General features: G+C 46.8%; 1 non-coding gene across 1 annotated transcript; it reads right to left on the bottom strand.

Moving 5' to 3' along the window:
* Window positions 1-12,814: 12,814 nt before the first annotated feature.
* On the bottom strand, window positions 12,815-12,886 carry TRNAT-CGU. The gene has a single exon. It is a non-coding gene; the product is annotated as a tRNA-Thr (tRNA).
* Window positions 12,887-16,015: the final 3,129 nt, after the last annotated feature.

The following is a 16,015-nucleotide window of genomic DNA, read 5'->3' as shown; positions in this document are numbered from 1 at the left end:
GAAGGGGAACCAAAGCATTAACTAGCAACGATTAACCTTAGAAATAATGGTTTCCTTTTCAGACACAGAGCTGTGCCTCTCCTTAGTACAACGACCTCTGATCCAATTGCATCTATTAAAGACAATTCCTGGGGGAGACAGCTATATGTAACCAGATGTTTCAGCTGTGGAAACAGCAATCACGGGTACAGCGGTGTCATGGGCAGTTTAAATTCTTACTGTCTGAACAAGAAGTTACGTATATAAATAATGGGTGCGTTTGTGGGAGCAGCTGTCAATGGGGAAATCCCCTTATCCTACCATAATCCTACATTCCATAACCCCTGGCAATTAAACAAATGTTATTTACGCTGCTGCTTCCTCCATGGGGGACCTTCAGTCCATGCAATCCTTCCTCAGGCTTTTCAAGTTTCAATCTCAAAATATGTTGCAAGTGTTCTCTATTTGGGAACTTGGAAGTGTGATGATGTTAAACCCTGGTTGATGAAGGGCATGAATTAGGGGATTTAACTCAACTAGGGTCTAACAAGAAATCGGCTCAGAGGTAGCAAGTGAGAATTTATTTGCACAGCAGAAATCTTGCATTGGCTCCAAGAGATTTAAGTGTCTGCTGAGAGGGGAGAGGTGTGCACAGGACGATCTTTGTACAATGCTTATTTGGCCTTTGTTACTGTAGTACCTGAGCACCTCATAAACTTTCATGTGTTTATTCTCATCACATACACTGGGAGTCAGAAACTGCTATATTCTAAACCTGGCAGGACAATAATTCCCTGTGACCCCTGAATTTTCTCATCAGTAAAATGGGGATTTGGGCCCCGATCCAATTTCCATTGAAATCAGTGGTGAGAATCCCATTGATTTCAATGGAGTTGGATCGGACCCATAGCCCTTACGTACCAAATAAAGCCGCAATCCCACAGGCCATTCCGTGCAATCAGCCCCCTGCGTCTGTTGAAGCCTATGGTGCTGTGCACTGACAGAAGGATTCACCCAGGCAAAACAATTTGCAGGATCGGGGCCAAAGATGAGGAAAAAAAAATAAAAATCTGGGTGCAGCCATGAACAAATGTTAAATGATAAAGGAAATATTATCCGGATCACTCCATCATATTTCACATGCGGATTTATGACGCACATTTCAGAGGCAGTAAGGAGACAGACTGTGTGGTTAGACCCTCCCAGCCTTTTCTCTCCATTTGTAAAAAGGGAGTATCCTACATGCTCAATGCTGCAGTTTAATATCATTGCCCCAAATCAACCAAGATATTAGTACTATTGGGCCAAAGTCACTCCTGGTGTCGCTGTACTGAAATCACTGTTAGTACAGGGATGGATTTGGTCCAGTATCCTTTGGATGGTGAAAAACAATACAAACTCTAAAAGTAAGAAAGTTTGTAGTTTATGCGTTTTTTATACTGCTGATGTGGTGCATCACGGGGAATTCTGAATCCTGGCTTTGTCCTCATAATCTTCATGTTGTTTCAGGGGAGCTGTATTGTTCTGTACTGAACGCAAAGGAAATAGTGCTCCATTCAGACATGAGGACTAATAATTTGGAAGCTGTTAGTCATCCCAGCCCTGATTCTGATCTTATTTACATTGTCTTTGCAGCCATACAATTTCACTGGCTTCTGTGGAGTTATACCTAATGTACACCTCATGAAAGTAAAAACTATGGTCCTGATCTTGCAAATCCTTACTCACTGGAGTAATCCGTGCTCCCTTACTGGTGTCAACTACTCCTGTGTGCAAAGTTTACAGGACCTGGCCCTGAACCTCTGTTTTTTCCCCTTAATTCTATAGTCTCATAGAGGAGTCGGAAGCTTTAACATCCTCTGCGGTAATTCTAATGCTGGCTGCGACCTACCCTCGGTAACATAGTGGAGTGGAGCCCCTAAAATGTGCAGGCCTGTTGCTGCAGAGGTCAGACTTACTGGTGAGGAGATGAGATTATAAGTAGCCCCTTAGGGAGAACTAAAATATTCAGCATAATTGAAGCTTTGTTACACTCATACCAATTGGAACTTAAACTGGCATCTCGCTGGAGTTCAGGGCAGCAACTGCTGCCATTCAGCATGAAAAAAATATGTCCAAGCCTATGCAAAGCTGAGGAGGTCAAATTCCAGGGGCTCCCATGGCCTCGTGTGGTGCAAAAGCCAGAGAGATTACTTGTTGAATCGGAGGCTTATTTTGCCTCTCCAGCAGTTGCCATTGTGGTAACAGGAAAACAATACTGCTTCTTAGGAGACAGAGCGTTATTCATTTTATCGTTCTTTCCAGCTGCGTCACTGAACCAGAGCAGTTCCTTCCTGCAGAAAAACCCACAGGAAGGGAAACTCAGCAAGGTGTGCCCCAGAGAGGTTTCCTAGACCCATGCCCACTGGTGGGAGGGGTCTGGAGGGCTGAGGATTTGGTGGACCGACGCCCACAGATCTTGAGAGGTACAGAGAGCAGGGAGCCTACCCCACTTTGTACTGAAATAAGATCTACCCTGCAAGGACAGCTCCCTTACTCCGGGCAACGCAACTCCAGCAGAAACTGTCTGTGCCACCATTGGCCAAGAGAGAGAAGACATTCTTCAGTTTTCATGGCTTGTCATCAGGGCTGGCTCCACAATCTATGCAGCAGCAGCACACTGCACCTTCCTCTTCCTTCTGTCACCTACACACTCCTCTGATCTGCCAGCCGCAGCTCTGTCCCTGAACCCCTGTCCCGCCCGACTGCAGGGCCAGAAAATGAATCCCCCAACTGCTCTCCCCAGTCCTCATTTGGAAGGTTCCATGCCTGGATTTCCAGCAGATGGTCCAGAGCCTAGGAGTAAGGAAGAGAGGAGCATTCACCACTTCAGGTGAGGACTGCAGAGAAGAGGTAGCAGAAGGGATGGGAATTGTCCAGCCCCAGCCTACTCCTGAGCATTACTCAGATTTATGATGCACATTTCAGAGGCAGTAAGGAGACAGACTGTGTGGTCAGACCCTCCCAGCATTTTCTCTCCATCTGTAAAAAGGGAGTATACTACATGCTCAATGCTGCAGGCTCTCCCCAGGCATTACTGTGCATGGGTCCCCCAAATCCTTCTTTGTAGTTTGAGACCAGCCTGCTACCACTGCATTAGTACAATAGGAAACCTTTATACTGCATTAGAACAGTCATGTCAAACCTCTGTTTGTGCTTCATGAACACATCATCTAACAATCACATAGTGTCTTACCTCCAAAAGTATCCCAGAACACATTACAAATGACTGGCTATGGAGAGATCATCTCATTTAGTGAAATGCAGCCACCTCTGGGCCAGAACTCAGCACATAGCAACACTACACAGCAGGTTACCAATGGAATTCCTTTGGTATTTCAGGGAGAATTTGGGTGAGCAAAACATAATTATCCAAATCACAATCCTGCACTGGTATGGAAATGGCTGAGTCGTGCTTTTCTGTCTCTATAGTCTATGTCACTATAACACTGGAGTTTGTTTAGGAGACACCCACACGCTGGCAAAACCAGTAAGGGATCCTTAATAAACACAATCATAATAATACCTAGCTAGCATTTTTCATCAGTAGCTCTCAAAGTGCTTTACAAAGGAGATCACTATCAACATTCTCATTTTACAGGGGAAACTAAGGCACAGGAAGATGAAGTGACTTGCCCCAGGTCACCCATCAAGGCAGTGGCAGAACCAGGAACAGAACACAGGTCTCCTAAGACCCTATGAAGTGCTCTGTCCATTAGGCCACATTGCCTCCCTCACAGATGTGATCAGGACCTCAATTTTGCATCTTATCTAAGACTGCCTCCAGCATCACACTGCCCCTAATAGAATGCAAGGCCATTGGCTACTTGCTGACAGAGAAGCACGAGTGCCATATATTAATATCTATTAAAATGCTAATCCAGTAAGAATTGGGGCCTCATTTTGCTAAGCACTTCACATACCCTGCACAAAAAGATTGTCCCCCAAGAGCTGAATTATCATCATTACTTCCTGCAGCACCTTGGGTTTGTCCTAGGGCTGTCTCTTAGACTCAGTCAATGAAAAAGCAGCTATTTCCCCCCCGAATATTTTTCTTTTCAGCAAAAAGTCTTTAACCTAAATTCTGACTTCTTCAATCACCTTTAAAAAAAAATTAAAATAAACCCCAAGCTTCTAAGGAATATTATTCCCAAACACATACTTGCACCTCCAGCAGAACAAATCAAGTCATTTGAGTTTCTGCTCAGGCCTTCAGCATGCAGACAAAAACATTTTTTATTCATCAGCGGTAAAAGGCTATAGCCATTTGACTTTAAAACACAGACATGCTTAGTTCTGGGCTCTCTTCCAGGAAGTCTGTGTCACCCAGGCTGTAGATCGATATGTTTGTCTGCAAAGTCACCCTTTTGATCTGTAATTTTTCATTTTGACACAAGAAATGCCTCTTGGTCAAACTTCAGTTGGTCTATTAAATTCTAAATCATAATGGAAATGAGAATCACATTGCTGTAACCATGTGATGACTTCACAGTTTGGCATTTACTTATTCTTGTGTTATTTTGCTCGACAGTATATTTATGATTCCAGCAACACTGAAAATACTGTTCCCTGGCTTCATTTTGGACAGTTGCTTTTTTGGGGGGGGCCAGCAGTGGTCTGGCTTTCTCATAAACCAGCCGCTCCACTTTACAGAATAAATCATTCATTGAATTGCTTAAGCGACATGAAATGTTATCACAGTTTTTTATACTGTGCTACCTGGGCGTCACTTCAGCCAAGACCTTCCATTCATTGTTAATAAAGGTAGGTTCGAACCCAGAAGCCCCATGCTCTTTAGTCTCCCCCCTTCTCCTCCATTGGCTCTTACTCATATGAGCAATCCTATTGGCTCCAGCAGCACTGCTCAAGCCAGGAGTACTGGCACCCATAAGCGTTTTCAGGATCAGACCCATGCATTTATATTTTTCTTCAGTTAATGAGTTCAAGATTTTCTCTAACAAAGACAGCTCGTATTACGTGTAGGGCAGTGCACAATTTGTGCCAGGGCTGAGCTCTGGCACCTCTAGGCTTGGCAATTCATAGCCACGGCACCTCTGGGCTTGTGACGTCAGTTATGAAAGTAAAAACATTGCTCGAGCCCTGACACCACTTTCATTACAAATTAAGTACTGATGTAGGCAGGAGGCAAAATGGCTGCCTTTATTAACTGCACCAGCAGCGCTGATCAGGCTTTTGGAAACATCATGTTCACACTAGCCATCCACAAAAGCTTAACACAGGTTCTGGTAGTCACGCCACAGAATATTACATCATCAGTCTGACATAGCCACTCCCATGCTAACACAGTGCTTCTCAACTGGTGGGTTGCTATCCCTGGGGGGGGCTCATGAAAGGTAATGGCGGGGGTGGTTCTCAAGGCACTGAGAATTTTTTTTACAATTTAAGCAAAGGAAACCTCACTTCCCAAATTCCTCCACACCTTGGCCCTTCAAGGTCAATATTTTCTGCCACCCTCTTGAAACACACTTACACAAATTAGTTACACCGACATCGTTTTTTATTTAAATCAACAATACATTTTTTACACTTACTTTTATAACAAATGTAAAGAAGTCGTGAAAACTGTTGACTGAATAAAAGCTGCCTGGAGTGGGATGAGAAACACACGGTCAAGATTTCAAGAGACCAGTAATTTTGAGTTTCTCCATTTTCGGGTGCTCAACCAAGACACCTTAAAGGGGCCATATTTTTGGCGGGTGCTCAGCACTTTCTGAACATCAGGCCCCTTTAAAGCAACTCACTAGGGGAAGGGATAGTTCAGTGGTTTGCACATTGGCCTACTAAACTCCAGAGTTATGAGTTCAATCCTTGAGGGAGCCATTTAAGGATCCAGGGGCAAAATCAGTGTTTAGTCCTGCTAGTGAAGGCAAGGGGCTGGACTCAATGACCTTTCAAGGTCCCTTCTAGCTCTATGAGATAGGTATATCTCCATTCATTATTAAGGTCAGGCACTCAGAAAAAGATATACCCAAAATCATCAGACACTTTTGAAAATCTTGCCTACCCTTCCTGCTGACAGGATCAAAGCATGAGTCTCTTGATTACTTAAAGGGGAATTAAAAATTAGTTAATTCCTCAGATTTAGCGTGCAAAACAAAATTCAGACTTTAAAATCTAATAGATGAAAATTTCATTTTTTTTTAAATTCAATGAATTTTTGGGGTAGGGGAAAAGATGATGGGAGGGGCAAGGTGGGGGAGGACAGAGGAGCATGTGAATATATCCCAGCAGTGCTGTGAATTCAAAACACAAAAACAAAGTGCTAGTGCACCAGAATTAGAAAATGAAACTGACTAGAAACAAAAATGAAAGTGACCTATGCAGCATCATTCTTTAAGGGGAGTATAATGCAGTATAATGTAAAGAAGCAGCACCCATGATGAAAAGGAAGTGGGCTTGCCCAATCCTTCCAGCTATGTTTATCTGAAGTATTATTAGTAAAAGAAATTGCTTTTTTTCTTTAAATGTGGAGCCCAGCCTCAGCTGGCGTAAGTCAAGTGAGCTACACTGATTTAAATGGAACTATATTAATTTACAGCAGTTGAGGACCTGGCCATGATTTTTTACTGCAGTTGTTACTCTAGACTTCTGTAACTTTGGAAATACGTGTTATACAATTCTGCTAATAGATCCACTATGTGTAATGTATCAGAGGGGTAGCCGTGTTAGTCTGGATCTGTAAAAGCAGCAAAGAGTCCTGTGGCACCTTATAGACTAACAACGTTTTGGAGCATGAACTTTCGTGGATGAATACCCATGCATCTGAGGAAGTGGGTATTCACCCACGAAAGCTCACGCTCCAAAACGTCTGTTAGTCTATAAGGTGCCACAGGACTCTTTGCTGCTTATGTGTAATGGTGACACGCTATCCCAGATACCTGCTACTCCTGATGGAAAGATACGTTCAAATACCTTAAACTCACCTTTTCCCCCTCTTCCCCCTGCTGGGGCTGTCAGTGCTACATCTCCTTGCAGGCCCAGCACAGAATCTCACTCCATGAGTCCTGATTCCAAAACCCCTGTCTTAACCACTAGACAAAACTTCATTCCCCAATAACAAGCTTGAGCACAGCATCAATCAAATCCTTTCAGGGTGCAACAGATTTTCACTGACTGCTCAGTTGCAGAAACATGTTTAAAGCAGAGCCCCCCGGGATTAATCCATTGATAGGATTAAAATGATTTTGTTCAGAATTTGCTTGAGGTTTCATTTTGCCCAACGCGTGACACTGGGAGTTCTGGTTTTCGGTCTTCCTTGCTGTCCCTAGTCACCACACAGACCATGTCTGTGTCCATTCTACCACGCTGTAAACACACAGTACACCTCTACTCCCATGTAACGCTGTCCTTGGGAGCCAAGAAATCTTACTGCGTTATATCAAACTTGCTTTGATCTGCCGGGGCACGCAGCCCCGCCCCCCTGGAGCACTGCTTTACTGCGTTATACCCGAATTTGTGTTATATCAGGTCACGTTATATTAGGGTAAAGGTGTATTACCAGGCACGTTGTTCACCTATTGTTAGGTTTGCAACAGCGGCTGATAAGGAAGCTTCCCACATTCAGCCCACAGAAGGACTCCACAGAACACTGTTCTGTCCTGTGTAGTGGGTCTGGAAATCACTTGCTGGAGCTAGCAGGGAGGTGGGCGCTTTCATTCAGTCTGATAGTATCATGCAACACAGCAGAGCTCTTTCATTGCATCTGACCTCCCAACACGAGAGGTGCGGTACCAGGGCTCAGGCCTGGCACAGCTCCAAAGCTAGGAAGAGTACAAGCATTTCCTTTTGCAGAGTCTGTCTGCTCAAAGGTCAGCAGGATGCATAACGAACACATCTACCCTTTTTATACCCTGACAGTCCTATCAGTAGCAAAATGCCAGGGACAAAGGCTCTCCACAGTCTGTCTTAACTGCCCAGTGGGGGGAGAAAAATCAGATTCACCATCAATCATTTCTGAGCGGTTTTCTTGGAGAGTAAAAGAGTGTAACACGCAGGGCCTGATCCTGTCCCCCCCTACTCATGCTGAGTGGCACTTTTCCAGGCACAGAGTCCTACTGTGTTCAATGTGGGTGAGTACGTAAGTACTAAGGATGTCAGAATTAGGCCTTTAACAAACATTTTTAAAAGTCTCTTGCATCGTAATTCAGCGTAGCTGCTCATTCGTTTGTCTTTCACCAATCCTGCTTAGGTTTCCTGACTTATTAAGAAATTGTATTATTATTTGTATTGTGATAGTGTCAAAGGGCCCCCTCGTGGACCAGCGCTCCACTGTGCTAGGTGAGGTACAAACACATAACTAAAAGATGGTCCCTGCACTAAAAGGCTTACAATTGCCAGGGTTCAGGTTTCATAGAAGAAGAGCTCTATGTAAAGAGTGGTGCTGGGAATGTACTTCGGCTCTGTAGGGAAAGTACGGGGATAAGAACCCTAGAGGATTGGCCTGGGGTCAATCACAGCAGGGGAGCGGGTACAAAGCGCATTGTACATTAGCATTGTAGTAGGGCTTAGAAGACACTAGATTGGTTGGAAGACACTAGATAAGCACAAATATCAGTAGTAGTAATACTACAGGGGCTAAACACTTGCATTCCAGTTGGTGTCGTTTCCCATACATACCCTCAAGAAATATAGCATCCCTCGCTCCATTAACAGGGAACCCTTGTGACATAATCCTTGGAAGAAACGGACGTTTCGTTAATCTCTTAATTAAATTTGTAGGTTTTAAATTTTATCTAGTCCCATGTGCAGGACTGCATTTCTCTCTACCCTTCCCATATTAGAAATGCATTGAATACAGCCCAAGGGTCCAATTGTACGGGTCTGCTTGCAGGATCAGAGCTCTAGATTTTCACCCTACAGGCGAGCTACAAAGAAAACAGCAAATTCCAGGGAGGATCTGGCCAGCTGAGTCTGAACAAACGCTGATGAAACTGGACCAGATTAATACAATAATCATAAACCCTGCATATGTGCTGAGTGTTTTCATCTTCCAAATGCCAGGCAAACATTCTGTTCCATTCTCCTGCCTATGCAGCTGTGAGTTAGAATGTTTTATCCCCATTTTACAGCTGGTGAAACTAAGCAGCAAGTAATTGGCTTGTTAAGGCCACAGAGAAAGTCAGTCTCAGAGACAGAATTAGTATTGAAAATGCCTGGCTCTCAGTCTTATGGCTATGTCACACTTTTGTGCAAAAGCTGACTAATCCAATGTACAGGAATTGCATCCCCTGCCTTTTACATTGAGATTTAAATGACACTTTCTCTGGTTTGATAATATGGTGTCCTTCCGTAACACCTTTTATCCTAAGATTCTAAAGTGCTTCGAACACATGAATTCTTCCAACACGTGTGTGGGGAAGATAAATGGCATAATCCCATTTAACCTGTGAGTAACTGTGAAGCACAAAACAATTAGGGACAGATTTTCCAAGAGCTCAACTCTCCCCAAGGCACCAGAATAAGTGGCCTTCTCGTTACAAGTCGTGACTCAAGTCTTCTGAAGTATCTAACCATTTGTGACTTTGTAATCAAGTAAGGCAGTGGCAGAATCCGGACCAGAGACTCCCAGGCCCAGATCCGCAAAGTTATTTAGGCTGCCTGATTTCCATGGATAGAAATGGAAGTTAGGAGCCTAAATACCTTTGAGGACTGAACTCACTGCTCTACTCTAACCACTGGACAACAATGCCATAAAGCAGTGACTCTCAACTTCATCCATCTCAGACCCCCCACCTTAGAATTCTGAGTTGCAAATATGTGTGTTACACAAATCTGGTATAACTGCCCTTGCATAAATGTAGATGCAAAGAGTCCAGGGGCCAAATTCAGCACTTGTGTAAGCAGGGGCAACTCCAACGAACTCTATGCTGCCCCAAATTTACACAATTTGGCCTCCCAATACCATTTACAGGTGTTATGTGTCGCAACAAACCAAAGCCCTTACACAAGGGTAAAAGCAAGAGGACTCCAGTGCTTCGTGCTTACCAAGCAATCCTCCACCTTTCACGCAGCACCAAATGTTTCTTTTATTGAAATATTTACACTTACAATTATTAAGCAAAACACACTGCCTCTGGCCTCTTCTCAGATACAGTAGTAAGACAAAAATCATTGCAATAAGTGGCATAAAGGTTTCCTTTCCATACTCTGCCCATCACAACATACTGCTGTGTATTAGGGAGGGGCCTGAGCTGTAGTTTGGATGAGGAACTGAACTTCCAGTATTTGGGGTGTTTTAGATCCAGGGTTTAAATTCAGACCAATCTCTAGCATACATTAGGTGCTTTTGGGTTATAGTTATTCATTAGCCATAAGGAGTGTGCTATCAGGGTCTCTTATCTCTTTATTCAACCTGGATTTGTGTCCACTGCTAACAGCGTGATGTGGGGCTCTGCAGTTGCCACTCACCAGGCCTGGATGGCACAAAGGGATTGTTCCCGTTAACAGAAAGGAGTCACTGTTTCCCTGCAGCATCTTCAGTGGTAATCTGGGCTGAGAGCAAAGGAGCTGGAGAACTGGACCCCTAATGTCCTGAAGCTACAGTGAAAATCCCAGACGATCTATACATGCCCAGTGTTAAATAACCATGCTACGGTTGCACACTTTCTAATCGCACAAAACTAAACACCCTTGCCCCACCTCCTGCCCCACCACTTCCCTGAGGCCAGACCCCTACCCTACTCCTTCTTTGAGGCCCTGCTCCCGCTCACTCCTTCCCCCTCCCTCTGTCACTTGCTCTCCCCTGCCCTCACTCACTCGCTCATTTTCACTGGGTTGGAGCAGGGGGTTGGGGTGTGAGAGCTCCAGCTAGGGATGGGGCCAGAAATTAAGGGTTCAGGGTGTGGGAGGGGGCTCCAGGCTGGGGGTTGGGGTGAGGAGGGGGAGGTGAGGGCTCTGGCTGAGGGTGTGGGCTCTGAGGTGGGGCCAGTGATGAGGAATTTGGGGTGCAGCAGGGGGCTCTGGGCTGGGGCCGAGGGGTTCGGAGTGCAGGGGGGTGGGCTGGGAGGGGTGCAGACTCCAGGAAGGAATTTGAGTGCGGGAGGGGGCTCAGGGCTGGGGTGGGTGGGTTGAGGTCAGCAGTGGGTTGGGGTGTGGGCTCTGGGAGGGAGTTTGGGTGTGGGAGGGGGCTCAGGGCTGAGGCAGGAGGTTGGGGTGTGGGACAGGTGAGGGTTTCAGCAGGGGGTGCAGGCTCTGGGGTGGGACTGGGGATGTGAGGTTTGGTGTGCAGGAGGGGGCTCTGGGCTGGGGCCGAAGGTGCGGGAGGGGGCTCCAGACTGAAGCAGGAGATTGGGGTGCAGGAGGAGGTGTGGGCGGCGCTTACCTCAGGCAGCTTCCAGAAGCAGCCAGCTTGTCCCTCAGCTTCTAGGCGGAGGCACAGCCAGGCGGCTCTGCGTGCTGCCTCCACCCACAGCTCCATGGCCAATGGGAGCTGCAAAGTCAGCACTTTGGGTGGGGGCAGTGCCTGGCACCCCCCGGCCATCCCTCCGCCTACAGGCCACAGGGACATGTTGCCATTTCTGGGGAGCGGTGTGGAGCCAGGTAGGGAGCCTGCCTGCCTTGCACCAACTGGACTTTTAACAGCCTGGTCAGCAGTGCTGACCAGAGCTGCCAGGATCCCTTTTCGACTGGGTGTTCCAGCTGAACACTGGACACCTGGAAACCCTACCACATGCATGTAACTACAATTCTGGTCAATTAGAAAGATTAGTAACTAAGAAAATTGGAGTGGGCACAACAATTTGTTTTAAATACATACAGTTATTTGTTTAGTACTCAAGTGGTCTAAGGGCTTAAGCAATATCTTGAACTAGACCAGGGCAATGGGTTCTCCAATTTCAGTGCCAACCTGCTTCCCCCAAAGTGTGGTTGACAACGCTCCAGGATTGTCCTGGAATCTCCAGGAATGATTAATTTTTAATTAAAGATAATATCATGCGATGAAAGCTCCAGGAATACATCCAACCCAAACTAACAACCCTACCCCCAAAACAAAGCAGAAAACTGGCCACCTGCAATTTCCACATGCAATGAAACTGGGACTGCCCAGCTGTAACCCGGAACAATGCATGACAAATCAATGAGCCTAGCTGCATTCCCAGTGCAAAGACAACTGTCATTCCACCCCCGTCACACACAAACCTGTGCAATGCAGGAAAACCGGCTCCCCAGCTGCAATCCCTCCCCCCGTTGCAATGCAGGAAAACGGGCGGCCAGTCCCCTTTTCTTTCTCGCGGTCTCTCTCAAGCGCACCACACGCGAGCAATGCAGGAAAACGGTTTGCCCCCCGCTGCATCCCTCCCCCTTTGCAACGCTGGAAAGCAGGCTCTTCTGCTGCAATTCTCCCCCGCCCCTTTGTAATGCAATGCAGGAAAAGAGGCTGCCCGACTGCAGTCCTCCCGGTACAGTCTCGGCTCCGCTTTCATAGCCTAGGCTAGGGCCAGAGATCGCTGCTCGGAGGGGTCTACAGAGCGCATGCAATCCCACCCCCTTGCAGCGCTCCTCCAGCGGTAGGTGCACGCCCGGCCCCGCACTCTGCAGGGCCCGTGCGGAGCGGTGCACGCTCCTTTGTGCGACGCCGCCAGAAGAAACCGCTGCGTGCAGTAGCACCTCCCCGGGGAGGAGCAGGGGGAGGTTACGTGGTCCCCTCGTCTCTGCAGCTCGGGCCCCCCTTTGTGTCTCTCAATAAACGGAGCAGAGGCTGAAAAATAAAAAGAGGCTGTACAAGGCGGAGCCAGGCTCCCCTTCCCAAGCAGCCCGGGCGCTACATTTCCTTTTCAGGCACGGACGGGGTTCGAACCCGCGATCTTCGGTTTACGAGACCGACGCCTTACCACTTGGCCACCGCGCCTGACGGGCTAGCAGCAGGCGAAAGCAGCCAGTGGAAGGCAGCAGCCGGCGATCCCGGGCCTGCGTTCCAGCCGCGTGGCCCAACGTTCTATTTGCCCTGGTCGCGTTCCAGCCGCGTGGCCCAACGTTCTATTTGCCCTGGTCGCGTTCCAGCCGCGTGGCCCAACGGTCTATTTGCCCTGGTCGCGTTCCAGCCGCGTGGCCCAACGGTCTATCCGCCGCTGCCCGCGCGGAGCACAGCGCACAGCTGCCAAACCCCCGCAGCCCCAAAGCAGCCACGGATAAACTTTCCGGCCTTATGCATGTAAAACAGCCTGTCGGAGGGGAGGGGTAGATTGTAATGCAATGCTGCACTCCTCCGCTCCTTCCATGCACTTCCCCCAAGCACCAGCAGGACTCATGGGTGCAGTGTGTGAGGGAGGGTTGCAATACACCCCCCCTTTCTCTCCTACAACTTCTTCCCCCTAGTGTAACTAAAGCAAAAGCCAGCAACCGCAAAGCGGCCACAGATGAACTTTCAGGTCTCCTGTGTGCAAACTGCACACGTCCTCCCGCGATTGCCATCCCAGGCACCTCAAAACCCTTCCAATGGACCCCTCAAATCCCTAGTAGCTATAAAGCTGCGAGGAGCAGTCCCCGCCTCAATGCACCTCGGAATTCATCAAACCAATTCTTCCCTGCTGTGCTTCAATTTGCTTCTCGCAGACAGCGAAAAACTGGCCAGAAGTTGCAAAGCGACCATGGACAAACTTTCAGGTGATATGAAGTCCTCCCCTGTGTGTAGGGGGCGAATGCACCCGTCCCTATCTCCCGTCTGCAGCCCTCGCCAATGAGAAAAGAGCACCGGCTGCAGCAAAATAGCCCCGTTTCCACGTTCATGCAAGTAGCACTCTGCTCCCTCCAAGACAAGCGGTTGCAACCATATAAATTAGGCTGCACGCTTCCGAGGCATCCATCGCCCCCGTCCCCGAGAGGGGATTTCAAGGTAGCATGTTATATGGATGCATCTTTCCCACCAGGATGTAAAACGTTCACTTCTCCCTCTTCCCAAGTAAGGAGTTGCCAAGCCAGGGACAAACTTCCACGACTCATGTAATGCAGCATGCACTTTAGGCCTCTTTCTAGAACGAGCTTTCACCCCTCAGATAAGTAACCGAGACAGGCCGCCCCCCCCCCCTCTAAACAAAACGAGGGAAGGGGCCGACAGCCCCATCACAGCTTGCCTCCGAGGACATCAGCTGTCCTCAGAGCGGAGCTATGTTTTATCCTTACCTAACCACCATTGCCCTTTGCAGGGGCTGTGTTTAAATCTGGAGTAACAAATGCCTTGATGAGGTCGGCTAGATTTGAACCTGCGACCTCGTGGTAGTACAACGTTTCTTAACCCACAACCAAACCCCTAAGCCACAGAGCACTTCGTGCAAAGTGTTCACTCTGTTTCTATAGCGATGCACATGTTGGCGTAGCAGTAGTAGCCACACACAAATCTGGCTCAAACGCCGGGCTGTTTCCCCAGCTACCAAGCTGGGACCTTTCACGAGTCTTAAACGCACGTACAGCAAAGTGTTCCATGTCGCACACTTCGCATTACTAGCGCTGGTCCAGTCTAAAAGTGAAATGCCCCAAGAAAGTCCTTTGGGAGAACATCCTGCAGTCAAACATGTCGGCTCAGGACATATTTCCTGACAGCCTGAACGTTCATGTTCGTAGTTTGATCATATTATTATTCATTATATAATAAAATACAATAAATGCATACCAACATTAATATTAACTACCACTTGAGGAATGTTTTCTCCTTTAGGTTTACAGCCACTAAATCTCCAGTCTTCTGGCCAACATGGGGTCAGACCCCACAAAGCGACTCAGTTGCGATTTCACCCCATATCTTGTTTTTAGGGGAGAATTTGGACTCTGTAGTTTTGACACATAATGTAGCTTTGCACTGACATAACATTTTTGGCTTCCAGTTTTTAAATTGACATACCTTATTTGGCTTTTAGTGGCTGATGTCTTCCTCCTGAAAACAGTATAATTTGAGTGGTCTTCAAACCACAATTTGCAGACTTCAATAACTTGGACATAGGTTAGGGGTTTGTTATAGAAGTGGATGGGTAGGGTTCTGTGGCCTGCTTTGTGCTGGAGGTCAGACTAGATGATCACATTGGTCCCTTCTGACCTTAAAGTCTATGAGTCTATGAATACTTATATTATTGAATCTAGCTAGCTTTCTATAATGTATCTGTCAGTTTGCATCCATGTATCTGTTCGGTTTTATTTGATTCATGGCATCCTAAAAAAAAGTACATGTATTCTGTTATCCTGACACTCCCACCACCCCCCTTTGGGTAATTAAGTAAAGACCAAGACTTTGTTTTAGGATTTCAGCCCAACAAATAGCTGGCTTGGAAAGTGAACAGTTGCTTTGCTAAGTACAAAAAAGTTTGCTTTTCAAATTAAAAAAACATCAGAAATCACCTCCCAAGCAACCAACTGTACTTGCATTAGGTGTTCTTGTTTATCTAGCTACAGATGGGTATGTAAGGAGTAACTAATATACTGTCCACCAATTATAACCAAACCTGTAAGGAACAGGGCAGAAATACACAGTTTAGCACTATTACAAGAGTTTAAAACTTTTCCAGAAAGCTAATAGACTCCACAAGATTTACACATTACAGTCAGGACAACTTTTATTCAGTAGCATTTTCTTTGTATGATTAATCGCCCTTCACATAATACTGTGTGTCACATACCCAAGGAGGTCTGCATCTGTTCAACAAGCGGTGACACCCACCCAAACAACAAGCGTGTAAAGGCGGAAGTGCATCCTGCGGTGAATATATTAGAGGACTCTTGACAAGTTGCAGTTGGAAGATCAGCCTCAAGATGTTTACAAACAGATGAGTGACCAGGATGAATCCTGCAGAAGCAGCAGCTCTGGGCCTAGCTGCAGACTTGGGGAAATGATCGCCTGGCAGAGAACAAACTGAATGCTTCTATTTCCCAGAGCTGGCTGTTGCCTGGGAATAGTGCCATGATACCTAGGAGATATCGCCCCCCCCCCGCCCCCAATATATCTCACCCTCTTCTTCAAATTAATACAACAACACAAATACAAATCAACCCC

The sequence above is a fragment of the Gopherus evgoodei genome, chromosome 15, assembly GCF_007399415.2.
Source record: "Gopherus evgoodei ecotype Sinaloan lineage chromosome 15, rGopEvg1_v1.p, whole genome shotgun sequence".
NCBI classification, from domain to species: Eukaryota; Metazoa; Chordata; order Testudines; family Testudinidae; genus Gopherus; species Gopherus evgoodei.
This window is presented reverse-complemented; position numbering and strand designations above follow the sequence as displayed.